Source organism: Symphalangus syndactylus, chromosome 24 (assembly GCF_028878055.3).
Source record: "Symphalangus syndactylus isolate Jambi chromosome 24, NHGRI_mSymSyn1-v2.1_pri, whole genome shotgun sequence".
Classification (NCBI taxonomy): Eukaryota; Metazoa; Chordata; class Mammalia; order Primates; family Hylobatidae; genus Symphalangus; species Symphalangus syndactylus.
In genome coordinates, this window is record NC_072446.2 from 35189835 (window position 1) to 35206081 (window position 16247).

At 53.6% G+C, this 16247-nt stretch overlaps 1 protein-coding gene across 7 annotated transcripts in view; it reads right to left on the bottom strand.

Annotated features, from left to right (window-relative positions):
• Positions 1-16247, bottom strand: part of SRC (SRC proto-oncogene, non-receptor tyrosine kinase) — a 78213-nt gene that overhangs the window by 36003 nt on the left and 25963 nt on the right. For all 7 annotated transcript variants that reach the window (XM_055265352.2, XM_055265356.2, XM_055265355.2 and 4 more), the window contains exon 2: positions 3461-3534. The gene's annotated coding sequence lies outside the window, so the exon portion shown is untranslated. The remainder of the gene's footprint in view (positions 1-3460; positions 3535-16247) is intronic.

Below are 16247 nucleotides of genomic sequence, written 5' to 3' on the forward strand. Positions count from 1 at the left end.
TTCAAAACTGTAAAACAACAGTAAGAGCATGGTACTGGTATAAGTGTAGACTTTTAAACCAGTGGAGGGGAATTCAGAGTCCAAAAGGAAACACTCCCATTTATACAAGGGTGCCAAGACAATTCAAGGGAGAAGAAGCTGGACACCTTCCTCAAATCCTGCATAAAAATCCACTCAGATTGGATCACAAACCTAAATGAAAGAGGTAAAAATAAAAACTCTCATAAGAGAATATAGGCGTAAATGTTATGACCTTGGATTATGATTTCCTTTTGTTGGTTTGGTTGGTTTATTTGTGTTTGTTTGTTTATTTGTCTGTTTGTTTTGAGATGGAGTCTCACTCTGTTGCCCAGGCTGGAGTGAAATGGTGCGATCTCAGCTCATTGCAACCTCCACCTCCTGGATTCAAGTGATTGTCCTGCCTCATCCTCCCGAGTAGCTGGGATCACAGGTGCCCACCAATGCGCCTGGCTAATTTTTGTATTTTTAGTAGAGACGGGGTTTCACCATGTTGGCCAGGCTAGTCTCTAACTCCTGACCTCAGGTGATCCACCCGCCTCGCCTCCCAAAGTGCTGGGATTACAGGTGTGAGCCACCACGTCTGGCCAGATTATGATTTCTTAAATACGACACCTAGAGCACAAGCAACAAAAGGAAAAATAAACTGCATTTCATCACAATTAAAAACTTCTGTTTTCCAAAGAACAACATCAAGAAAGTAAAAGCACAACCCACAGAATAGGAGAAAATATTTGCAAATCATATATCTGACAAGGGACTTGTATCTACAATATATAAAAATCTCTTACAGTGCCTCATGCATGTAATCCCAGTGCTTTGGAAGCCAAGACAGGAGGATCTCTTGAGGCCAGGAGCTTGAGACCAGCCTGGGAAACATAGTGAGACCCCTACTAAAAATTTTTTTAAAATTAGCCAGGTGTGGTATTGCATGCCTGTGGTCCTAGCTACTCAGGAGGCTGAGATGGGAGGACTGCTTGAGCCCAGGAATTTGAGGTTACAGTCAGCTATGATTACAGCATTGCACTCCAGCCTGGGTGGCAGAGTAAGCTCTTATCTCTACAAAATTAAAAAAAAAAAAATTAAGTCAGGCATGGTGGCGTGCACTTATAGTCCTAGGTACTTGGGAGGCTGAAGCAGAGGGATCACTTGAGGCCAGGACTTTTAGATTAGCCTGGGCAACATAGTGAGACCCTGTCTCTAAGGAAAAAAAATAGATAACATTAATAATAAAAATAGGCAAAGAACTTGAATAGACATTCCTCCAAAGAAGATATACAAATTGCCAATAAGCACATGAAAAGATGCTTAATGTCACTAGTAATTAGGGAAATACAAATCAAAACAGCCGAGTACAGTGGCACATGCCTGTAATCCCAGCACTTTGGGAGGCTGAGGTGCGAGGATCACTTGAGCCCGGGAGTTCGAGACCAGCCTGGGCAACACGGTGAGACCCCATCTCCACAAATTAAAAAAAAAAAACAATTAGCCAGGCGTGGTGGCACACACTTTTGGTCCCAGCTGCTCGGGAGGCTGAGATGAGAGGATTGTTAGAGCCCAAGAGTTTGAGGCTGCAGTGATCCTTGGCAACAGAGTGAGACCCTGTCTCAAAAAAAAAAAAAAATCAAAACCACAATGAGATGCCACTTCACAGACACTAGGATGGATGGCTAGAATCTACAAGACAAATGTTGGCAAGGATGTGGAGAAATTGGAACCCTCAGACATTGCTGATGGGAATGTAAAATGGTGCAGCTGCTTTGCAAAACAGTCTGGCAGTTCCTCAAAAAGTTAAACACGGAATTACCATATGATCTAGCAATTCTACTCCTAGGTACACACTCGAAAGAAATGAAAAACATATGTCTATACAAAAACTTGCGCATGAATGTCCAGAACAGCATTACCCATAATAGCCAGAAAGCCCAAATGTCCATCAACTGATGAATGGATAAATAAAATATGGTATATCCATATGACAGAATATTATTTGGCAAAAAAAAAGAATGAAATATTGATCCACGCTACAACATGAGTGAATCTTGAAAACATTACGCTAAGTGAAAGAAGCCAGCCACAAAAGAGCACACTTGAATGATTCCATTTCTATTAAATGTCCAGAATAGGCAAATCTATAGAAACAGAAACTAGATTAGTTGCTGCCTAGGCCTAGGGGAGGGAAGTTTAGAGGGAAGTGGAGAGTGACTGTAATGGGTAAAAGTTTCTTTCTGGGGTAATGAAAATGTTCTAAATTTGATTGTGGTAACAACTGTACAATTCTGTGACTCTACTAAAAACCACTGAATTGTATACTTTAAATAGATAAATTGTATGGTAGTGAATTTTATCTCAGTAAGACTGTGATATACATTTTTCAAATAAACTACACTGGGGGCCACTGTTCACCTATCAGATTGGCAAATTGCACCTATGCAATTTACCCCAAATTTGGTAACATCCTATGCTGGTCAGAGTGAGGAGAACATAGGGTGTGGTGACACCAGCACAATCTCTCTGAAGGACAATTTGGCAATACCGATGACAATTACACACCCACTGGCCCTGCAAGGTGGAATTGATCCTAAAAGAACACACAAACACAAGGCATATGATTGAGGATATTCATTTGCGGAATTGTCTAGAACAAGCAAAAGACTGGAAACAACCAAAATATCTGTCCTTAATTAAATAAAGTGTGACCACCATACATGGAGTGGAATACTATGCAACCATGAACAAGAAAAGTGCAGCACAAATAAGTGATCTCTGAGGTACACTGTCAAGAGAAAAAAGTCAGTTGAGGACAGGGTAGAGTGTGTGCTATCATTTGTCTAAAAAAAAAAAAAAAAAATTCTGGCCAGGGGTGATGGCTCATACCTATAATCCCAGTACTTTGGGAGGCCAAGACAGGAGGATTGCTTGAGCCCAGGCATTCGAGACCAGCCTAGGCAACACAGTGAGACTCTGTCTCTATAAAAAAATAAATAATTAGCTGGATGGGGTGCGTGTGCTTGCAGACCCAGCTCCTTGGGACGCTGAGGTGGGAGGATCGTTTGAGCCCAGGAGTTCGAGGCTACAGTGAGCATGATTGTGACACTGCACTACAGCCTGGGCAACAGAGTAAGACCCTGTCTAAGAAAAAAAAAATTCTTTGCAAATGTATAATATTGAGTCAAGTGCAGAAGCTAAAAATATCAACACCTGGCATTCCCATCATTATTGAAATTCACATTATGCTAAAAAAAATTGTTAATATACATGCTTATATATGCCTGGATCTCCCTGGAAGGATAGACCAGAAATTTTTTCAAGTGGTTGCCTCTGCCAAGGAGACCTGGGTGTGAGAGAGACTTACTTTTCCCTGTCGTGTGTGTGTGTGTGTGTGTGTGTGTGTGTGTGTTGATGTTTTTTCTTCCCTTTTTAAGAAAAAACACAGGCTTACCTGGTTTCAAATCCTGGCTCTGTCTTTCATAGCTGGGCAAGTTGCTTCACTTCTCTGAGCCTCTGTTCTCTGTTCTGTAAAGGGAGGGATAATAGGATGAATATCCACCTTGCAAGGTTGGTGCGGAAGATGAAATAAGACAGCACAAGCTCAGGGCCTCCCCCTGTGCCTGGCTCCTAATAAGTGCACAGTCCCTGTTTACCATTCATCTGTTACTATGGACACGGCAGTGCACTGTAACAGGACCACCAGAGAGCCTCAGAGCAAGTGTTCCAAGGACCAGCATCTCCTCTGGCTGGGAGAAACTGGGAAAGGCTTCCTGGGAGAGGCAGCATTTGCGAAGGGCTTCGAGGACAAAGATTTCCACAAGTAGAGATGAATGGGGGCCACATTCTTGGCAAAGGGGGCCACACAAGCAAGAGGCCAGGAGTGGGAAAGCCCTGGACGGCCACTCCGTGGTGCACTCCCGGGCTCCTCCAACAAGGCTTAGCTGAGCACCTACTGCACCCCAGATGCTGTAGTGGGAAAGACACTCAAAAGCCACGTGGCTGGGCTGGCCGAGGGAGGAACTACAGAAAGTATCGTGACAAGGATAACGAGGGGCCAGGTCAACCTGCTCATAGAGCAGGCCGGGAAATGGAGGCTCAGAAACGGAGAGGGGCCATCCAAGATCACACAGCAGGTTCCCAATTTCTGAACATAGCCTCTCTCAGCTCCACCCTCTACTTGTCCCCTAGACCTGGAGAAGAGAAAGTCCAGAGGGGTCCTCCTGCCATGCCCTCATCACGGGGTGGACACAGAGGCCAAATAAACCAGGGGCCCCACAGGGAGGAGGGACGGTTGGTCCTCAGAGGATAACAACAGCTAGGGCGTCACCATCACAGTGCTCCTGGGTGGTGGGCACCATGCGTATGAGCTCAGTGAGCCACCCCAGCCCTCTGTGGCAGGCCCTGATTTGCAGATGAGGAAACTGAAGCACAGAGAGGTGGAGCTGCTTGCCTGATGTCACACAGCTCATAAGACACAGCACCGGGAGGCAAACCCAGACTATCTGGGTTCCACCGTCTCATACCCCAGAGCCCATTCCTCAAAGGAGGCCCCGGCGGGGCTTCTATCAGTGGTCGCATCCTCTCAGAACGGCCCAGGGTGGAAGCTGTTCTCAGCCAGTACTGGAATGCCTCCTGATAACAGTGCCCCAATGGTGGGGAAGAGGTGGGAGGCGGGGTAGGGAAGAGCAGTGGTGGGTATAGTGTCAGGCCTGTGCAGGGATGGAGGGGGAAGGCGGTGGGCAGGGACTTGGCCCATTGGCAGCCATCCTCTCCCTGATGGGAGAGCCGAAGGGCTTGTCAGGCACCTGCCATGCACCACGCTCATCACCCCATCCCACAGATGAGGAAACCGAAGCAGACAGGTTAAATGGTGTGCCTGAGATCCCAACTCTTAGCAGCCGAGTGACAATCCCTAACCCTCTGCACGTCTCCCTAACTGGGACAGCCACCCAGAGCCCCTGGGAACAGCCCAAGGAAGGAGCCTGGGCTCCTCTTGGCAAACCCCAACGTCACCAGCTGCTCTGGCTCAGGCCAGGGGTGGAATGGGATGTGCTGATGGGGGTGCAGAAACCCACGCTTCTCCCCCTCAGCTTCTCCCCCTCACATCCTCCCGCCTGGGGTTCACGCTGCCCTCCAATTTTCTCAGCAGCCCTGTAGCAAGCTGTGGCCACACTCATTTTACACACAAGGCCACAGGGGCTCCAGGAGCCTGCCCCAGCCGGAAGGCAGACAGCCAGAACGCCAGCCAGATCCGAGGGACACCAGAGCCCATCCTACCCCACCTTCCCTGCGAGGAGCACAGCAAGGGCGGCCCAGGAGGGAGCCTGGGTGCAGAGGCGCAGGCGGACCATGGTGCCCGGTGGGCAGGGCCTTGTTCAGAGCAAGGTCTGGCCAGAGTGGGTTCCGGTATAACTGGATCACTGCTGGCCCTTGGCCTAGGCACGAGGGGGCCCGGGGAAGACCCTGAGAGGTATATGTTCAATGCAAGTCATGAAGGCCTGCAAAACTGAGAGCAGGGCCGGGAAGCTTTTCTCAGGCCCCTGGGAGCCAGAGGTCAGAGCACGGTGGCCCTTCCCACAGTGTCTTGTCAGGGACAGTCATCTCCAGCTCCAAAGGGCCAGAGGGGCAAGAGGAGACACCTAAACCATGGTGGCCTTCCCAGAGGAGGGGGTATCTCAGCTGAGGCCCAAAGGCTAGGTGGTTTGTGAAGAGAGAGTGGGGAGTGTGATCCAGGCAGGTGGGACGGCCTTGACAGGGCCTGCAGCTGGGACCGCTTAGAGACAGGCGAGGGAGCTATATCAATTTCAGTCCTGCAGCCTCAGTTTCCTCAGTAGCAAAATGGGGGAAAGACTGGCACATGGGGGTGGCTCCCTCTTCCCTATACCCACTTCCCACCATCTCTCCCTCCTCCAAGCCCCCGCGCCCCACTGAGGTCACTGAGGTCACTGAGAAGGAGGCAGCATCTAGGGACTGGTGAGTTGGAGGGGTTAGGAGGCTTCGCAGACCCCCCCACCCCACTCCAGGAACCATCCCAGAGTCTGTCACCAGGCAGCCCCGTAACAGGGTGGGTAGGGCAGCTCACGAGGCCAGGGGGTCACAGCCCCAACCCCCAGGAGCTTTTGTGGGCCCTTCTCCTTGGCAGATGAGGAGGCTAAGGCTCAGAGAGGGGGCTGTCAGTCCTTGGTCACACAGCAAGGCCAAGGCCTGCCCTGGAATAAGGGTGTGGGCTGGGGGCAATGGCACTGAGGATAAGATTCTTGGGGCACCAGGCCCCAAAGCACTGAGCTGAGGAGAAACTGGAAGAGGAGACAAAACCTTGGGGCCCGGCCTGCTGAGGGCTAACCACCACGTGGCTGAGTGGAAGGCTTCCAACAGAATCACTGTGCGGCCAGGAGCAGTGGTTTGCACCTGTAATCCCAGTGACTCAGGAGGCCGAGATGGGAGGATCGCTTGAGGCCAAGAGTTTGACACCAGCCTGGGCAACACAGTGAGACCCTCATCTCTACAAAAAAAAAAAAAATAGAAAAAAATGTAACCGGTCATGGTGGTGCCCAAGAGTTCCAGCTACTTGGGAAGCCAAGGTGGGAGGATTGCTTGCACCCAGGAGTTTGAAGCTGCAGTGAGCAATGATTACACCACTGCACTCCAGCCAGGGCGACAGAGTGAGACCTTGTCTCAAAAAAAAAAATAAAGAAATAAATAAGAGCTAACCTGGGCTTCAGCATCTCTACCTGCACAGAGACCCTGGCATCTCTACCTGCCCACAGAGACCCCGGCATCTCTACATCTCTACCTGCCCACAGAGACCCCAGCATCTCTACATCTCTACCTGCACACAGAGACCCCGGCATCTCTACATCTCTACCTGCACACAGAGACCCCGGCATCTCTACATCTCTACCTGCACACAGAGACCCCGGCATCTCTACCTGCACACAGAGACCCCAGCATCTCTACATCTCTACCTGCACACAGAGACCCCGGCATCTCTACATCTCTACCTGCACACAGAGACTCCGGCATCTCTACATCTCTACCTGCACACAGAGACCCCGGCATCTCTACCTGCACACAGAGACCCCGGCATCTCTACATCTCTACCTGCACACAGAGACCCCAGCATCTCTACCTGCACACAGAGACCCCAGCATCTCTACATCTCTACCTGCACACAGAGACCCCGGCATCTCTACCTGCACACAGAGACCCCGGCATCTCTACCTGCACGCAGAGACCCCGGCATCTCTACCTGCACACAGAGACCCTGGCATCTCTACATCTCTACCTGCACGCAGAGACCCCGGCATCTCTACCTGCACACAGAGACCCCAGCATCTCTACATCTCTACCTGCACACAGAGACCCCGGCATCTCTACATCTCTACCTGCACACAGAGACTCCGGCATCTCTACATCTCTACCTGCACACAGAGACCCCGGCATCTCTACCTGCACACAGAGACCCCGGCATCTCTACCTGCACACAGAGACCCCGGCATCTCTACCTGCACACAGAGACCCCAGCATCTCTACATCTCTACCTGCACACAGAGACCCCGGCATCTCTACCTGCACACAGAGACCCCGGCATCTCTACCTGCACACAGAGACCCCAGCATCTCTACATCTCTACCTGCACACAGAGACCCCGGCATCTCTACCTGCACACAGAGACCCTGGCATCTCTACCTGCACACAGAGACCCTCAGCAGCACCCCTGCCCCTGCTCAGTGTCAGGAGAGGATCACAGTGAACACTGAGGTGGCAAGTTTTGCTCTCTCCCAGCCACAGGTCATCTTTCCGAGAGCCCCCAGCTGCCCCACCCCTGATGGCTGATGGCTGATGTGCCTTGTGGAGATGGCCGCCAGCCGGCCCCTGCCCACAGCACCCGCTGTTCCCTGCCAGCTGCTCTGGGAACACACAGTGCCCCCTCCTCCCCACCCACACCCATGCAGTATCTCCCTCCAGGGACACTGGTGGGCAGGAGTGCCTAGTGGCCAGGCCCCTCCACATGGCCCAGCCTGAGCTCCAAACCCACCCCCTGGCCCTGTTCAAGCCTGCAGGTGGCCTGCCCCTGGCTGTGTGGTCACAGGAAGGTCAGCTTCCCTTTACTCATCCATGAAATGGGTCTCTGGCAGGTCTCAGAGGGAGGAGAGGGCATCCGAGACAGGCCGGGGACAGTGATCGTAAGATGATAAAAACGATCGACACTCCAGCCTGGTGATCACAGGACCAAGGCCAGACTCGGATGGAGGGGGCCTGCCGCAAGCTCCCATCCTTTGACCCTCCCTTAAACTCATAACTACCCTCTAGCCTTCAAGCCTTTGCACATGCTCTTCCCTCCCCTAAGCTCCACCACCCACCTCTCTTTTCCCTGCCCCACCATGAACTACAGTGCACCCTTTGGGCCTGACCACAGGCAGTACCTTACCTTGCCTGCCCCCCGACAAGCTGAGAGAGGGACTGCCATCCTTTTCTGGGCTCACATAGCCTCCACCACATAGGGATTAAGAGCTAGACTGCCAGGATTCAAAACCTAGCTCTGGCCCTTCCTTGCTGTGTGACCTTGGGAAAGTTACTCCACCTCTCTGTGGCTCTACTGCGTCTCCTATAAAATAGTGATACACATCATCTACCTCAAAGGACTGTTGTGAGGATTAAATAAGTTTATATCTGTGAAGCACACAGGACTGGGCCCAGACCCTAGCAAGTGTGCCCTAAGTGTTTGCTATCAGTCAAAAGAGCAGGAGCAGCTATTCTTTGCCGAGCACCTACTATGTGCCGGGCCTGTGCTAGGCATCCTACTTGAATGATCTCACAATAGCATGACAGCAGGGGCTATTATGAACCTCACTTTATGGCAAGGAGGGGGAAGTCCAGAGACATCAATCAGTTGCACCATCAAAGTATATCTGGGAGAGGAGGGGATTTTTGCTGATATTAAGAAGTTAGGCCATTAGGTGGTGGCTCATGCCTGTAATTCAGCACTTTGGGAGGCAAAGGCAGGAGGATCACTTGAGTCAGGAATTGACTCAGGAATGACCAGTTTTGGTAACATAGAGAGACCTCATCACTACAAATTAAAAATTTTAAAAACTAGCCAGGCGTGGTGGTGTGCGCCTGTAGTCCCAGCTACTCGGGAGGCTGAGGTGGAAGGATGGCTCAAGCCAAGGAGCTTGAGGCTGCAGTGAGCTGTGACTGCACCATTGCACTCCAGCCTGGGTGACAGAGTGAGACCCTGTCTCACAAAAAAAAAAAAAAAAGAGAGAGAGAGAAAGAAATTGTTAACTTTTTTTACATGGACTATAGTTTTATGGCTACTTTTTAAACACAAGAGTCCTTGTCTTTTAGAGATACACACTGAAATATTTCACACATGAAATATGATGCCTGTGGTTTGCTCTAAAATGACACAGGATAGGATGGGATAGAACAGGTGTGGAGGAGGTGGGACTGGCCACGGGTAGTGGTGCTTGGCTCAGGGATGGGTTCATGGGGCTAATTCTATGAACATGCCTCCAGAATAGAGTGGGAAAAGCAAGATTAACTTAAATGATGCAAAGAAAAAAAAAATGCTTGGCCCTTCGACCCTCCCAACAACTACCCCCAGACTAAGCGAACAGCCATGCCCGGGACTAACGCAGTAGCCACCGCACTGGTCCACCCGCCTCCACCCTCACCCCCCAGTCTGCTCTTCACACAGCAGCCAGGTGCACCCAGAACCCTCGTGTGACCCCATCTTGCTTCAAGTCCAAAGCCTGCATTTTAGATGGCTCAGGTGCCCTCCCTGATCCACCCTCCTCTCCCTCCATTCTTCCCCTGTTCTTCTCCTTTCTCACTCTGTTCCCCTGGCCCCCTCCAGTTCCACCAGCACTCCAGGCTCTCCCCTGCCTTGGTGTCTCTGCACTGGCTATTCCCTCCCCAGGGAGCTGCATGGCTCCTCCCTCCCCTCCTTTGTTGTGAGCTTCTTTGAGGTGTGAGGCCTTCCCTGGCCACCATCTAATTGTGACCCATCCTCCACGAGCCCGCCAGCAGGCCCACCCGCTTCCCTGCATTATGGATTCGTGGCCCTTACCGCCTTCTTACGGGCTGTGTGTGCAGTTTCCTTATTTGTTGTGTTTTTCTGTCTCCCCCTCTGGAATGTGAGCTTTGCAAAAGCAGGGATCTTTGGTTGGTTCCTTGCTATCTGCAGCTCTAGAACATTGTTGAGCACAGAAAGTATCTGTGGGATGGATAGACGGACGGATGGGCCTCACCCAGGGCCCCACAGGAATAAGAGGTGGCAGGCCTCTGCCCCAGATCTGTCCAGTCCCACAGCCTATGCCCTGCCACTGTGCCCTCCTGCCACCTGCCTGGTCTATCTCTGCGGCAGAGCTTCTGCCCACTCTGGCTTATATAGGGCAGAAGCAAGTCTGAGACAACTCCAGGCCCTGATCCCCGCCCAGCATGGCCCAGGCCAGGAACTGAGGTCCCAGGGGATGTTTGCTGAGTGAGCAAGGAGTGAGTGAAGAGTGAGCAAGGGGCCGTGAGCCGGCCAGGGCAGCCGGGACATGCCTGGTCCCGTGTCTGCGGCGCGAACATGCTTAGGGACAGTAGATTCAAACCGGCTCTGCCAGTGGGGCTGGGGTGGAGACGGCAGGCTGGGGCGGACACCGGCAGACGTGGAGGGGTGCACTGGGGATGGGGCCCGCAGCCCAGAAAGGGCAGAAGCCCAGCAGGGGGGCCACGGAGCTCCCACCAAACTCATGCCCTGTAGAGCACAACTGTCCCAGCCCTGGCCGCTCTTCTGCTTCCTCCCAGGCAAAAAAGGGGCCTCTATCAGACCCCAGCCCCTGGCCTGCACTGTAGGGGACTGGATCCCTTCCCAGTGGGACCTGTGCAGGGCCTGGAAGCCCTCCAAGGAAGTGTACTGCCTGGAAGTGGGTGGCGCCTGAACAGGGCAAGGAGAGGTGAGCCCTGGGCTGCGCAGAGACCACCCGGTACGGAAACCCTGATCTGTCCCAAGGTGCTGGGGAGCCTTGAGTGAATCCACGAGCCCTTCTGGACTCCATTTCCCTGCGTGGAAAGTAGTGTTGGGTATGGATTCCAGGATTGTGAATCTCAAGGTGCTGAATTACCTGAAAGGGGCCACTCAGCCCTCTAGCCCCTTCCCAAAGCCCAGCTCTGGGGTGACCACGGCCAGAGCCTGGGCCCACAGATATGCCCTTACTCCCCACAAAAACAACAGTAATCAAAATCCTCACTAACTACTGAACACATGGCGTATGCAGGGCATCAGGTCAGCACTTCACACCCAGTCTCATCGGCTCCTCCTGCCAGCACTGTGGGGTAGGGACCATTACTGTGCCCATTTCACAGGAAGGGAAGCTGAGGCCCAATTCACATGGCAAGTTGGAGTTCAGGCCTCTTGGCCCCATCCCCGGGGTCACACTGTGCAGCCTCCATCTCCCTGAGACAGGTACTGTCCCAGGTATGCTCTGAAGTCGTTGGCTGGCATTTGGGGGGCACAGTCCATATTCCCCAAGTCCATAGCGCCCCTTGGTCCTGGGGAAGCTGAGACCTACCCCTGCCCCTCTGTGTAACCCAGGCCATGGGTGTGCCACTCACAGTCTCAGTATTCTCACCTGTAAAATGGGTAGAATCCTGCCAGCTTCGCCTAAGGTACATCCAGTATCTGAAGCTGCAGGACCCAGAGGACTCAGGCCAGCCCTCAGGGCCAGGTGGGGAAGCCCTGGGGCTGTGCATCTCCAGATGCATGTGGGGAGGGCGAACCACACCGACCAGAAGCCCACAGTTGTCTGTGAGGGGATGCTGCCCTTCACCACCGGCTGCCCAAAAGAGGAATGATGATTCCTCTTGTCCCGCTGTTCCCCAGCTCCAAGCCCTGTCAGTCCCACCTCCAACACGCTCTGAATCCACTTCCCTCCCTCCCACCACGACCACATCCCCAGCCAGACCCAGCCTCCTCCTCTCAGGCTGGCTAATACGGAGCAGGGAACCCTTCTGAAATGTCAGTTTGAACCCTTCGTTCCTGCTTAATACCACCCACAGTACCCACACTCCTGACACAAAGGCCAAAGTCATCACAGGGGCCTCCAAGGCCCTCAGTGGCCTCCACCAACCCCATCCCTCCCCTCACTCTACTCCATCCACACCGGCCACCTGCCCCTTCCCTGAGAAGCCAGCACACTCCTGCCTCAGGGCCTTTGCACCTGCTGTTCCCACACCGGCAGCACACTCCACGCGCACCTACACCCTCACTCCCTTGCCTCCTTCAGGTCTTCAGGACTCAGCCATCTGCTCAGACAGGCCTTCCTCAACCACCTGTTTCTTGATACACCCAGCCGACTCTGCTCTCCAAGTCTCAGCTCCAAAGCCGCTTCCTCACAGAAAGCCTCCCTCAAACCCCAGTCCAAGTGCGGATCTTCAACTCCTGCTTCCTAGCGTGGACCGACCACAGCTCCGATGACATAACTCACTGTGTGAGAATCTGTCTTATGGGGATGAGGGCCACTTCTGTCTTCCCTATAATTTAATGCTCTGTGGCAGGTGTAATATTCAAAACAATGAACAGCTGGGATGCTTGGGTACCAGCGGGTCAGAACAGACACTGGCCAAAGGCACACAGCCTAGCATGGAGTGAGTACCTGATCATGGATGGATGGATGGATGGATGGATGGATGGATGGATGGATGGATGGAAGAGCGAGCAGGGCACCCACAGTGGGCCTGGGACTTGCCTGAGAAGGTGGCCCAGAGAAGAGAAGGGCCCACCAGAGCTCACAGCCAGATGTTGGCCAGGGCAGCTGTAGCCAGCCCAGCCTCTCCTCCTGCACAGCCTGACTTTCATTTCCCACCCTCTGTGTCTGAGGAAGCTCCTTCTCCCCAGGGGAACTGAGTGAAGTGAAGAGGCAAGCAGTCCCCTGCTCCCCAAGGACAGGGGCTCTCAAGCTCCATCCGCCCTCCACAAAGGGGCTTTGTCCTCTGTGCTGAGAGCCCAGGGTAGACCGGAAGCCGCCCCCCGCAGCCCAGCAAGTCTCAGTCCCCGAGCCGGCAGGGGCAACAGCTCTAGACACAGACCCACGAGGCGGGCAGAGTGCTGGCACAGCTCTTCACAATATCATTTCATTCTCTCAGGAGCCATAGGAGGGAAGCTCTAGTGTGACCCCCATTTTTGCGGATGGGAAAACTGAGGCTCTCAAAGGCCAAGGTCTGCCAGCCAGCAGGTAACAAAGCCTGGATTCTAATCCAGGCCCATCTGGCACCAGTGCCAACAGCCACGGCTCTCAACTCCCCCTGTCTAGAGTCCAGACCCTCTGAGTTCAAGAGGGCATAGGGGGTCTTTATAGAGGCAATCAGGCCTAGTCCTTCACCCGAGTTGGGGAGCTTTGCCCTGGTGAGGTTTACCTGAAAAGGAAGGGAGGCCGGGCCCTAACCCCAGAGCCCTTGCCCAATGCCCCAGGCACCTTGGGAATCTGCCAGTTGGGCTGCAACACGTCTCCACCACTTCCTGCCAGGCGGGCGTCTTCGAGGAAAGGATGGACAGGCAGAAGGACCTAGGGGCAGAGGCTCTCCACCCTGCCCCCCACCACTCCCCTGTCCATCCCAGACTTGGCCATTTCCCCTGCCAGTGCCCCCTTCTCTCCAGGCCCATCTGTTCTCAGTGCGGCCACCAGGGCCACCTCACTGAAGCCACACTGACCCTGAGCCAGGCACTACCCAGAATGTGGGACACATTACTCTAGTCCAGTAGCCCCTCCTCACTGCCCGAAGAGCAGGCCCCCCAGGCCCCCTACCCATTGGCACGAGCCAAATGACCCAAGTCAAGACTCTATGGCTCCTCGGACCTCCAAGAGGAGCTGCTCACAGGGCACCTGCAGGCCCTTTGCCAAGCTCCATCTCCCCTCAGAGGTCCCTCCCATCCTTCCGGTAAGTCAGAGTACCTCCTCCCCCAGGAAGTCTTCCCTGACCCACTCCCTCCAAGGCCCCAGGCCAGCCCCTACCTTTTGCCCCAGGGAAAGGTTTTAGATCCCTGTCTTGAACCCTAGCCTCTGTGGGCTGCCTTTACTTGGCAAAAGTAACTGAGCCTCTGAGGCCGGTCTGATCCTTCTCTGTCCTCCACACCTACAGCAAGAGTCTGGCCTCAATCTGCTCTGCTCTCATCACCCCCAGGCCCAAGCCTGAGTGCCTTGTGAGGGTTTGAGGCTCTGCCTGATCAGCCAAGCCACCTTCTAACCCCCTTGTACATGGCCTGCTGCTCCCCACCTCCGTGGCTATCCACACCGCCTGGCTACTTCCTACCCCCAGACCTTTTTGCACACGGTCCCTTCTTCCCGGCCCACCCTCGCCCTTCTTTTTTTTCTCATGAGCTCCTGCTCACCCTTTAAGACCCAGGCCAGGTATCACCTCCTCTGGGAAGCTCTCCTGGCATTGTGCTGGGCTGCCATAGTTCATATGGCCCCTACCCCGTGGTGCCATAGGGAAATGACTGGGGTCTGTGTCTGGCTCCCCCAGAATATAAACTATGTGCCAAGTACATCCTTAGGGTTCCCAGCACCCATCACAAGGCCCAGATATCACCGGTGGATAATAGAGAGTCCAGCTGCCAACTCCCTACCCAGAGAACCCAGGGGCAGAGCCCAGGAGCCGCTTCCAGTGGTAGCATTGAGTCCTATTTTGCCCGCGATGCCCACAGCTCTAAGGTATGGGTGGAGTGGGCGGAGGGGGGGAGCTCGCTGCAAATGGCCAACTGGTAACCAAACCCACTCCGTTTCTAAAACTAGGGCACAGGAGAGAAACGGGAACAGCAGTATTGTCCCCAAATAGAACTATGTCTCATCTGGTTCCGGGGCCTTCGGGAACACCTGGCGGGGTGGGGGTGGGGAGGGCAGGAGGCTGCTCCCGAGGCTTCAAACAAATCTAAAGTTTAGAGGGCCAGGGAGTCAGCATCACCCAAAATCACGACAGTTGGCGCTGAGATCCTGCCCACTTCACCCAGCGCCAGTCCAAATCCGCACATTATGGGGTCCTCTCCCACTTCACCCACCTGGCTACAGGGTGCTCCCCAAACTGTGCCACCTCCAAGCCTGTACTCACGTGTATCCTCTACCCAAGATGCTGTTCGCCCCTCCTGCCAGTCAGGATCCTACCCGTCCTCACAGCCGTACCCATTAACGGTGACACTTTCTATAAGCCTGGCATGGGGAAAATGAGTGCATCAAGCCTTCCCAACAGCCCGGTGAGGAAGACTCCTTACCCCTTCTCATAGGTGGGAAACCCAAGGCTCAGAGAGAGAAGCCACCACCCGGGGCACGTGGCAGCAAAGGCAGGCAGACGCAGTGATGTGGTAGGATCTGGGTGCTGGCAGCCACAGGGCACCCAGAAGGCCTGGTGGGGATTGGTGCAGTCTCCCAACCAGGCCCAGCCGTGAGGACTTGGCACAACTCAGGGACAAAGTCCACAAGGCACAGCCCTGGCCTCCCAGGCAGAATAAAAGGCCAGACCTCACCTCCCCGGCCCCTGTCCCTGCCTAGGGTGGCTTCTAAGAGACTGAGGAGACACACTGGCGGGATAAGATGGAACTGTCTCCCCAACAACATGCACAGAGCATGGCACAGATGAGAAAATTGAGTCCTGGAAGTCCGTCCCTGCAGCTGTTGAGTGCTGCCTCCAGGCCAGGCCTTGAACTAAATGCTTTATGGAGACGACCGTACCCAGTCCCCACCCCAGCCCCACCGGGTGCACACCTGTCTCCCTCATTTCCCACATAAGGAAACTGAGCCTCAGCGAGGGGAAGCAACTGACCCATAGTCCCAGGGCAAGCAGGCGGACAAGGAGGCTTCAACCCAAACTAAAGGCAAGAAATTAGGACCTTGACTGAGTCCCTTCTCAGGTTCTAGGCCTCAGTTTCCCCATCTGGAAAGCAGAATGCGCCCCAGGAGACTTCTGGCTGTGACATCACATTGTGACCTGGTGGATGCTATTTCCTTTCTCTCCATTTTCCCATCTGGATAACGGGGTGGTCTTTCCCTTCTTCCCCAGGTTAATACAAATTATAATAAAATAACAACACGCACCAAGCACTTACTATGTGCTGGCATTGCTGAGAGCATTGGACATAAGACTTCATCCTTGGAACAAGCCCATGGGGTGGGTTCTACCACTAGGCTCATTTTTCAGATGGGGAAACTGAGGCACAGAGAGGTTAAACTGACTCACCAAAGCCACACAGCTAGTGG